The sequence below is a fragment of the Phodopus roborovskii genome, unplaced genomic scaffold, assembly GCF_943737965.1.
Source record: "Phodopus roborovskii unplaced genomic scaffold, PHOROB, whole genome shotgun sequence".
In the NCBI taxonomy this organism is placed as follows: Eukaryota; Metazoa; Chordata; class Mammalia; order Rodentia; family Cricetidae; genus Phodopus; species Phodopus roborovskii.
Genome location: NW_026125538.1, coordinates 1,410,841 through 1,421,131, shown reverse-complemented (window position 1 = coordinate 1,421,131; position 10,291 = coordinate 1,410,841). Strand labels below are relative to the sequence as shown.

Genomic DNA, 10,291 nt, shown 5'->3' with positions numbered 1-10,291 from the left:
CCGCTGGGCCCGCTTGCAGAACCCAAAGAAATAACCCAGCCTGCAAGGAGAGACCCAGTGTGGGTTGTGCGCAGGGACCAGACTGGCAGATGTCCGGAGGACCTCCACGATGAGTACAGGCCACAGATGCTCAATGACACGGCGGGGGAGGGGGAGGGAATGCTGGAAGGTGGCCCGGGGGAAGCTCAAGGAACCCGGAAACGTAGTTTTGTCCTGTGATATCTTCTGCAGGAGAGTTACAACGGGAGAAAGTTTGTAGAGAAGTCAATTATTTCCAGTTACTAAAGAAATGGAAGTGCAAAACCCTAGGGCTCGTCCGGGATTTGAACCCGGGACCTCTCGCACCCAAAGCGAGAATCATACCCCTAGACCAACGAGCCGCGATACAACCCTCGCCGTTTACAGTTCCTCTGTCTATCCTAGGCATTTTGGCGGCTGTCACGGTGCTCGAGCGGTTTCTTCTTTTTCTCCCTTTTTCTTACAAGGACATTTTCTTTCGGATTATTTAATTTTCACCCTATCTTTGTCACTTCTCACCCACGAATTCTGGGTTTACCCCCACTTTCTCTCTATCCACGTCCCGGACAACTCCAGGCTCGGAATAGGCTCAGAGGAGGCAGCTTTTTAGATTTCAAGTAATGGGCCTGTTTATTCCAAGAGCCCGAAGCGAGCGGGATGGCGCTCACGCTCCGAGCGGAGCTCAGACGCATGACACGTTCCCCTGCTTGCAGCCACCCCTGGGGGCGGGAGGCGGCTGAGCGAGACCGGCTGGGCTGGAGGAGGATCGGGCTGGTTTTCTGTAGACCCTCGCAGCTTTCCTGAACAGGAATTGCGTTTCCAAATCCCGTCCTTTGTTCAAAGTGTTTTGCCTATCTGCACTTTACGCTCCTCCAACCTCATCTCCAACTCACGTCAAACGCTGTACAAATACCTGAATAAATAAAGCGCCTCTTTGCCGCTTAACGTGGGGCAACCAGCGGGGCCAGTCAGAGGTTTTGTTCTGCAAATCAGAGTCCTGAGGGTCGACAGAGCACTGCAAACATGCACACAAGCGTGTCCACGAAGGGTCTGCACCTTATAGTCTTTGGTGTCTGAACACAGGGCAGCAAAATAGGCTCAATTAGAAACTAAAAGTGAACAACAAGAAGCGCCGGGAACCAAACGGCAAGTGGTTGTGTTTTGCCCCTTTTTGAAGGGTGCGATCATCACTACAAAGTTTGTGATTGTGCATTTGTTAGAAGGACCGTCTGTATTCGGACTTCGAACGAGGGCCAGAGGTAAGCCCAAAACATAGGCTACTCCTTCGAGCCGGAATCGAACCAGCGACCTAAGGATGGCTGTCATAGACACTACAGTCCTCCGCTCTACCAGCTGAGCTATCGAAGGGGAGCACATCGTAATATCCGCAGAGAGCGCAGTTCAGTCTGCAGGTAGGCACCCAGCAGCCGTGCAGGAAGCTGCATACACCCGCCATGTCCGCGTTCTGCCTGCTCACCCTCACCGGGCGCCCCGGAGGCTCCAGCGCCGTGCGGGGTCCGCCTGCGGTGCGGTGCGGTGCACGAACGCACGCACGAGGTCACGCGCATCCGGAGACCCGAGAGCGTGCGCCCCGGGCGCACCCGGACCACTGTGCGGGCGGGCGGGCGGGCGGGTAGGCGTGGGATGCTACGAAGGCTGGGAAACTCAGGGCTGGAGGCGTGGCTGCTGGTGGCGCCGTGGCCCAGCGTGAGATTCTAAATTCGACCTCAGCTCCTAAAGAAGAAAGGCTGTGCGTGGAGAGAAAGCGTTCTTTTAAGAGGACGCCACAAGCGCAGCCTCTTTGAGTTCATGCCGTGGTGTAGTGACCAAGGCCTCACGCCCAACTGCGGAACTGTATTTCATGAGCTAGACGGTGAAGTCTCGTCATCCCGCAGCCTCGGCTCCCCGCGCAGTCCTCCCCGCGGGGTCAGCCCTACCCCTCCCTCCCTCCATCGCTGCGCTCCTGCGCAGGCCACGGGGAGGGGGGCGGTGCTACACGCTAGTAGCAAGGTGTAGGCGGAGGCCACACTCTCCCAGTGTGCAGAAAACTCCGGGATGAAGGACAACACTCGAGAGCCGCAGCAAGAATCAAAAGCTAACGACTGAGATGCCATGCCAGCCTCCACACTCATCTTTCCCCTCAAAAACATACATCCCCTAGGCCCCAGCGAGATTTGAACTCGCGACCCCTGGTTTACAAGACCAGTGCTCTAACCCCTGAGCTATAGGGCCACACGAAACGTGCTCTTTTGTCTTTCTTAGAAAAGCATACTTTTGCTTTGGCCGCTGAACTATACGAAAGAGGGCAAAACTGGATCGTGTTTTAGTCTGTTGCCAAATACGGTATATCCATGTGTTTACTCCATTCCCATATACAGTATGGAAATTCAGTCTACAGTCTGGGCTTGTTGGGGATTAGAACAGCGGCGGATTGCGACGGGGATCACTACTATCTTAAATTTGAAGAATGAGTCCACCCCGACACCACCACCACTCCCTTCCCCCTTCCCACTCTGCCACCCTCATTCCTATCACCAACACCAACTGAGCCAGCCTCTCCTGCTTCCTTCAGACGGTGAAATCCAGAACAAAAATTCAGCGCAAGGAAATAAGCCGACCACAAGTCTGGGTGGAAACTGGTGCCCCCACATCTGGGTTTTTCTCCTGGACTCCATACATACTTCCGCCACAGGCCTCTTAAAAGATCTCCTCAGCGTCAGAACAAGCAATCCCCAGTTCGCCATTTAACTCATTCCTTATTCAAGAAGCTCCAAATTCTCCGAATTTCAATTCTGTGCTAGGCTCTATGTCAGGGACCAGATAGGGATTCAGATTTTATTATTATTAATTTGCTTCACTGATAATTATTTTATCTTTTCCCTCACACTTATTTATGCACCACGTGGAATTTTTTTCAGTTTTTATGAACTCAAAATGAAAAGCAAGTGTACCAGTGTAATTTGCAAGTAAACCATTTGGGCCCTTCAAAGGGGTGGGCTAAGTCTGAAGATAGCAGGAGGCTGAGATTTGCACAATGGGGGTGAGGGTAGACGATTTCTGGCAGAAGAAAATTATGAGTAACCAAATATTTAAAGGTACACTGTTAGAACATGGTTGGTTCACCCTCTTCGAAGTGGTAGAAGCTGAGATGACGTTAGACCCTTTGGAAAAGAGAAAACGAAAATTCACCAACAATGGAACGTAAAGTAAACTGAATGGAGAAGAAACTAGAGAGTCTGGGACACCAGAGCCGGGCAAGCACAGAACTGTAACAGCTGCGGGCTACAAAGGAAAGACTAAAGGACACAGGGAAGCATAGGTCTGCTGCCTTTAAATAAGGTGGACAGAAAGGAGCGGGGACACTCAGTCATACCTCGATACTGGTGAAAAGGACTGAGGTGCAGAAATGTCAGGGTTTGTGTGGGGTACATTGGAGGTGCAGGGAGCTCTTCACAGAACATGCTTGTGTTAGAGTCTGTGAGCTAAGGTCATGCTGACACTAAAGTAAGTCTGGGGGAAGAGCTAAACGGTAGAGCTCTTTCTGAACTGCAACGTCTTGGGTTCAATTTCCAGAATCACAAAAATAAATAAAATAAAATAATAAAAGTTAAACTGGTAGTAGCTTCCACCAGTAAACCTCACTGTAGGGATGTGGCCGGAACTTGAGATCAATGCCAGCCAAGGACACACACAGAGCAAGACACTGTCTCTATTAATCAATAAGTAAAAATGAACTTTTCAAAAGGTTACTTTCTGCTTTAATATTTTTTTTTGATTATTTTATATGTGTGTGTTTTGCCTTCATGTGGGATTGTGCACCAATTGCTTGCTTGGTGCCAGTGGAGGCCAGAAGAGAACCCCATCCCCAGGAACTGAACTTGCAGACAATTGTGATACACATAAGTCCTGGTTTGCTGACAAAGTGCCATCTCTCCAGCAGGCAATTGTTTTTGTAGCTGGCAAATGTAGTCGTGGCTGGCCTGGAACTCACAGAATCTGCCTGCCTTTGCCTCTGCCACCATTACACCTGGTTCAACAACGATTTTTTTTTTTGTTGTTGTTTTAAAAATATTTATTTGCTTTTATGATTGTGTGGGGGCCTTTGAATGCCACAGCTGGAGAGTGGAGTCAGAAACCAACCCTTCATCTACCGAGGTTCCAGGTATAAAAATCTTAGTCCACCAAACCATCTTGTCACCCCCACTGGAATTTGTACCATTATTTGTTGTTGTTGTGTTTGTGTCTGTATGATTGTGAAAGTCAGAACAACTTTGTGGAATCAGTTTTCCTTCTGTTGTTATTTACATGACTTCTGGGGTACCAAAACTCAGATTGCTGGGTAAACAAGCCAAGTAAAACTCAACAAGCTATCACAAATGTCCAAAATTTAAAATAAAAAAAATTAATTCCATAAGTCATCCCTAAGTCAGCACTTAATGGGTCTAAGGGGTCTATCCTGTGGGGCTGGAGAGCCAGCTCAGCAGTTAAAAGCACTGGCTGTTGTAATGGATGCTCCAGGTCCAGCTCTGGCACTCATATGGTGATCAGCAACTGATCACTGATCGAAACTGCAATGTCAGGGAAACCAGTGACCTCTTTTGGCCTCTGAGGGCTCCCACACACACTTAATACACATGTTCTTGCAGGCTCACACATGTATCCATAAATAAAAAGATACATTTTTTAAAGTTACATACTCTTGAAGGAAGATAGTAAAACTACCACACCAAGAAAATAGCTAAACTGGGTATTTCCAGGTTCCTGTGTATTTCCAAGAACAAGACACCACCTGTGCACAGAGGAGAACAAAAGTTCAGAAACAATAACAGTTTTCTAGTCTTAAGGAAGTGAGGGACTGGGAGCTTAGACAGAGCTCTGAAAGATGGTAAAGGTGGCAAACTTCTGGCTTCTTCCTCATCCTTCTGACCAGAGACAAAAGCCACCAGCATAACTCCCCTTCTGTTTGACTGATTCCAGCTGGTCAGATATGCTCAAGGCCAGTCTGATTACCTGAAGTTCTGGTTCTATCAGCAACCAGAACCCAATCCCCAAAACAAACAAACAAAACACAAAACAAAAACAAACAAACAAAAAAGGAGAGGAAGGGTCTCATCCCATGTCACTAAAAGAACTTAAAATCCCTAGCCCTCCAGGTGAAAACAGATTTCAGTTTCTGCATCCCCTTCCCATTTTGTGGGGAGTCTGTCTCCTGTGTGCGTCTAGAGCCCTCCCCGATCCGTGTGTGTGTGTGTGTGTGTGTGTGTGTGTGTGTGTGTGTACATGTGCTCGCTCACTTCTTCAGGTCTAATAAAGTTTGCTACCTGTTGCTGCTGCCTGCTGCGTCTCAGATTTTTCCTACCTTTTCTTAGTAGGTGGAGAAAAAGAACAGGGTCATGACTCCTAGAAAAAGAACAGAGTTACACTAGGTCTGGGTGCCTTTTCTTCAACCGTGATTGCACTGTTCGCAAAAGAGGTAAGCAAGGATCAAGGACACACACAGCTTACTAACTCTTTGTGGAAATCTGCCTCCACGTATACTGAATTTAGTCAAATGAAGGATGTAATTTGAATATCATCAGGGAACCACAATACCACAATTTCCTTTTAAAGATAGAAAAGTCGTTCAAACATTACCTAATCCCAACTGCACCCTATCGCTAGGACAGTCACCTGTTTTTCTAGATAATGCATTCAGTTCTCAGCTATACACAGACAAGCGTTGTTCTGTGATTTGCACCAGCTGCGGGGACTTCTTCCCAGAAGCTAATGGGTGACAGCTGCGATGGGGTCACTCTTCCAAAGTTGGAGGACTCATTTTGGTCCTGTCCCACATCTCCTGACTGAGACCTGTGAGCTTGGGGAGGAGGAGGAATGATGGAAGGGTGTGTGTGACGAGAGCACGCTGACATCTCAGAATCCTGGTTCACTCAGTCTAGGCTGGGTCCGTAGGGAAGGGAGCTTTTGTCATCTCCAGCAGCCACCAGCCAGCACAGCTTCCACTTCGCGTCCGCAGCCGCTGGCGACACACTGGACAAACGCCAAGATACAGATTCCCTAGAAAGGGAACAGGGCTCTCAGGCTGCAGACAGCCGGCTCAGGGGGACGCCTTGTGGGGACGCAGGCAGCAGCCAGGGGTTCTGGCTGCTTCTGCGTGCGCGTTTTCCTGAGCACCAAAAACCTCAAATTTCCAAGACCAGAAAGTCGACTTGGGGAGCCGCGGGGCGGAGGAGGGCTGCGGCGGCACCCCGCGGAGGTCTGCGTGCATCGGGAAGCCGCCGCGGTCCCCTCTAGGTGTGGCCAGCAGGGTTGCGGGTTTGCACTCCGGAGGATAGTGTGTTTAACAGGCTCACTCCAGAGCCAAGCCAGCGGCGTGGAGGGCAACGCGATGGGAAAACCCTCCAATTCTGAGTTTCGGAACAAGGGTTAAAGAGACTGAAATAATGTAAATAGCAAGGATACACCGAGGATGGTGGGCAGGTTGGTAGTGTGGCCGAGCGGTCTAAGGCGCTGGATTTAGGCTCCAGTCTCTTCGGAGGCGTGGGTTCGAATCCCACCGCTGCCAGTGTTTTCTTTATACCAAGACGTTGGCAATTTCGTTTATCTGCATTCTATGAAAACTTTGGTGATTCATGTGTCTTCATTCTATCTCTGCATTCTGTGAAGATACAATACATTTTCCTGCACGCCTGCCACTAGACTAGAAAAGAAAAAGGACTCAACCTAATGGCAGGAAGCTCACAATGTAAACAAATACCTAGTCCTCCATGAGGCACACTACTCCCTACTGCCAAGCTCAAGATCTCAGTAAGGTCAGACCAGACAGGAAGGTGTCAGGCATTGCAGAGCTGAAAGTGTGCGGGCTCATGACTGTCTCTGGATTAAATAACAGTGTTGTATTTCTCACCCGCACCTCACAGCTTGTCTCCCTCATCTGTCCTCCCTTTCCTACACAAACCACTGGGAAGTAATGTCAAAGAATTGAGCCAAAGAAGAAAGAACCAAAAAGTCCTAGGATAAGTTTGAAGTCAGGGACAGAGCTATTTGGATGCTGTTTTGGTTTGTTTTCAGGCAGAATCTCAAGTAGCCTGTTCTGGAACTTGATATGTAACTGAACATGCATGACCTTTGAACTCCTGAAGCCGCTGCCTGCATCTTCCAAGCGCTGAGACAAGAGGCCTTTGCCAGAATTTGAGGTCTTCTAAAGAGACCTTCTCTCATGGTGCCTTTCCTAACCAAATGTAACAAAACTGTGTCCAAATATCGTCAAATGGCCTTTATCCTTCTATTTTGTTGTTGGTTTATGAGTTTTAGGGTATGGATCTAGAGCCAAACCTGACATGGCCATCACTGAATAGCTCAGGCTGGCCTCAGACTTACAGTAGCCAGATCGACACAGACTGGCTCAGACTACTATGTGCTTGGGGTCAGGCTGTGGTCATTTGAAGGTTACCAGTTGGTGACACAGTGTGGAGAGATGGTAAAACCTCACTGGTTGCTCTTTCTGTATCCTATTTATACTCGAGGGTGTGTTCAGCCACTTTTGTGGTGATATATTGTTTATGATTTATTAAAGCTTGCCTGAGGATTCAGAAAAGCAAAGTCAGCCATAAGCCATAGAAGCCAAGCACACACTTTTAATCCCAATAGCCAGAGATGGTGGTACACCTAGGAGGTGGTAGTATACACCTCTAATCCTAGGACTCAGGATTAAGAGGTAGACAGCTCTCCATTAGTTCAAGACCACACTGAGCCACACTGAGATACATGAAATTGATCCATGTATCATCATACAAAGAGAAACAGCATCATACAAAGATGATCTCAACACTTGGGAATCATGAGAAGTATTTAAGACAGGAATAGGGTCTCAGAGCTGCATTCATTCTCCAGCCACACGGAGGATAGGAAGGCATTGAGTCTCAAGATTCTCTTCAGCCAGGCTAAGGAGAAGAAGCTGTAATGAGATATTCACTTTGTCTGCACCTGTGGCACAAACCAAGCTCATTGGGGGGACAGGGGCAGATGTTACCTGAGGGAACTAAGTCTGAGGAGGGGTATCTGAGAGCTCTCTTGCTTGCAGCACAGGGACAGGAGAACATCCAGAGGCATCCTTGGGACCAGGAACCTGCTGGTGTTCATCCGTCTATGTTACGAGTTATTTCTCCCTAAATAAACATCTATTCAGCCTACCTGTTTCTCTTGATCCTTATTAAACCTCAATAAGAAGCCATGTGATTTGGTGAAGAGCTCTTGGGTCAGTCTGAGGTAGAGGTAAGAGCTAGTGGTTGGTTGCTGGTTGCTAAGGGACCTAAAATAGGAGCCTGGATTAGAGACAGTCTGGGAGCTTGACTCCAGCTCTAGTCTCTGTCGTGCTATATTATTTATGGTTTATTAAAGCTTGACTGAGGATTCAGAAAAGCAAAGTCAGCCTCAAGCTATAGAGATCGGGCAGTGGTTAGCACACTTTAATCCTAGCAGCCAGAAGCTAGAAGATAGTGGTACATACCTTTAATTCTAGAACTCAGGATTAAGAGATAGATAGATTTCTGTGAGTCTAAGGCCACCCAGATCTACACAAGATTGAATCAGTCTTAAAGAGAATTATATAGCTCATACCTTTAATCCCAACGTTAGGAAAATATATAAGACAGAAACAAGATCTCAGAGAAGCATTCATTCTCCAGCCACACTGAGGAGAGGCTACAGTCTGAGACTTGATAAGAGCTCATGGAGACAGGATTGGCCCATTCAGCCTGAGATAGAGGTAAGAAGCTAGTGGCCAGCTGCTTTGCTTTTCTGATATTCAGCTAGTCTCTGGGTCTCTTATTAATTTGTGTTACAAGTGACAGTCAGCATTTGGGTTGGTGGGAGCAAACTACTGGTGTGTTAAGAGTACATGTTAGGTCTGGAGAGATGTTCACTGGGCAAAGCATTTGTTATGCAAGTGTGAGAACTGGCCTTCAGATCTCTAGCACCCACGTAAAGCTAGAAATGATATCCTGTGTCTGTAATCCCAGTACTTCTAGAGCAAAGGGGAGGTAGAAACAGGAAAGACCTTGGAGAACTATGAGAAATCCTGTCTCCAACTAGATGGAGCCTAGGTCTGACACCAAGGTTGTCCTCTGATCCCCACATGTGTGTCATGGCATGTCCATGCATGTACACACACACACACACACACACACACACACACACACACACACTATAAAATCACAAAGTCAGAAATCATAATACACAAGCAAAAGACCAGTGGGGGGGGGGTGAAGCCCAAACAAAGCAGTATGAGACACAAAAATCTACAAAAACACCATCAGGTTAATTTTGTGTTGGTCATCTACCGCTGTACTTGGGGCCTCCCTAAAATGTGATAAATATACCCAGTGAGAGTCCAGTGGGGAAAATGGATTTTTCCAATGGAATTGGCTGTCCCCTGGAGATAGTTTCTTTGTTCGGACTGGGGGTCATGGACAGTCAGTTCTCCCTCTTCGTGCTGGGACCGACATGGTTTAATCTGTGTAGGCCGTGTGCATCAACATCTGAAAGGCACTGTTTTCCCATCCTCCCATCCCCCACCCCCAGCTCTTACAATCTATCTCCTCTTCTGCACAGTTCCTGAGTCCTGAGAGGAGTGGTTTGATAAAGACATTCCACTTACCGCTGAGTTTTCCATGGTCTCTTACTCTCTCCACATTGTCCAGTTGTGGGTCCCTGTGTTAATTCCCATCTACACAGGAGGAAGCGTCTCTGATGGTGGCTGAGTGAGACACTGAGCTCTCAGTATAATAGAATGTTTTCTTGGACTCAATCTGCAAGGGTTTTTGTTGTTGTTGTTGTTTATTTTTGTTTTGTTTTTTGAAACAGGGTTTCTATGTGTAACAGTCCTGGCCATCCTAGAACTCACTGTGTAGACCAGGTTGGCCTTGAACTAACAGTAATCCTCCTGCCTCTGAGTTCACAAATATTTTATTGAGAAATTTTGCATCTATGTTCATCAGGGCAATTGGTCTGTAATTCTCTTTCTTTGTTGGGTCTTTGTGTTCAGGATATTGTGGCCTCACCAAGGGAATTAGATAATATTTCTTCTGTTTCTGTTCTGCAGAATAATTTGAAGAGTGTTGGTATTAATTCTTCCTTGGAGGTCTAGTAGAGTTCTTCTTTCTGACCCTGAGCTTTTTTTTAATTGGGGGATTTTTAAATTCTGCTTTTATTACATTAGAGGTCTTGGGTCTGTTTAAGTTACTCGTACGGTCTTGATTTAACTTTGGTAGTTTGT

The 10,291-nt window shown here is 47.4% G+C and overlaps 4 non-coding genes across 4 annotated transcripts; 1 reads left to right on the top strand and 3 right to left on the bottom strand.

The window, feature by feature from the left end:
- Positions 1-308: 308 nt before the first annotated feature.
- Trnap-ugg (transfer RNA proline (anticodon UGG)) lies at positions 309-380 on the bottom strand. Its single transcript has one exon. It is a non-coding gene; the product is annotated as a tRNA-Pro (tRNA).
- Positions 381-1,299: 919 nt separating this feature from the next.
- Trnay-gua (transfer RNA tyrosine (anticodon GUA)) lies at positions 1,300-1,386 on the bottom strand. The gene is given in 2 exon segments: positions 1,300-1,335; positions 1,350-1,386. It is a non-coding gene; the product is annotated as a tRNA-Tyr (tRNA).
- A 791-nt stretch (positions 1,387-2,177) lies between these two features.
- Trnat-ugu (transfer RNA threonine (anticodon UGU)) lies at positions 2,178-2,250 on the bottom strand. Its single transcript has one exon. It is a non-coding gene; the product is annotated as a tRNA-Thr (tRNA).
- A 4,248-nt stretch (positions 2,251-6,498) lies between these two features.
- Positions 6,499-6,580, top strand: Trnal-uag (transfer RNA leucine (anticodon UAG)). Its single transcript has one exon. It is a non-coding gene; the product is annotated as a tRNA-Leu (tRNA).
- The last annotated feature ends 3,711 nt before the right edge of the window (positions 6,581-10,291 follow it).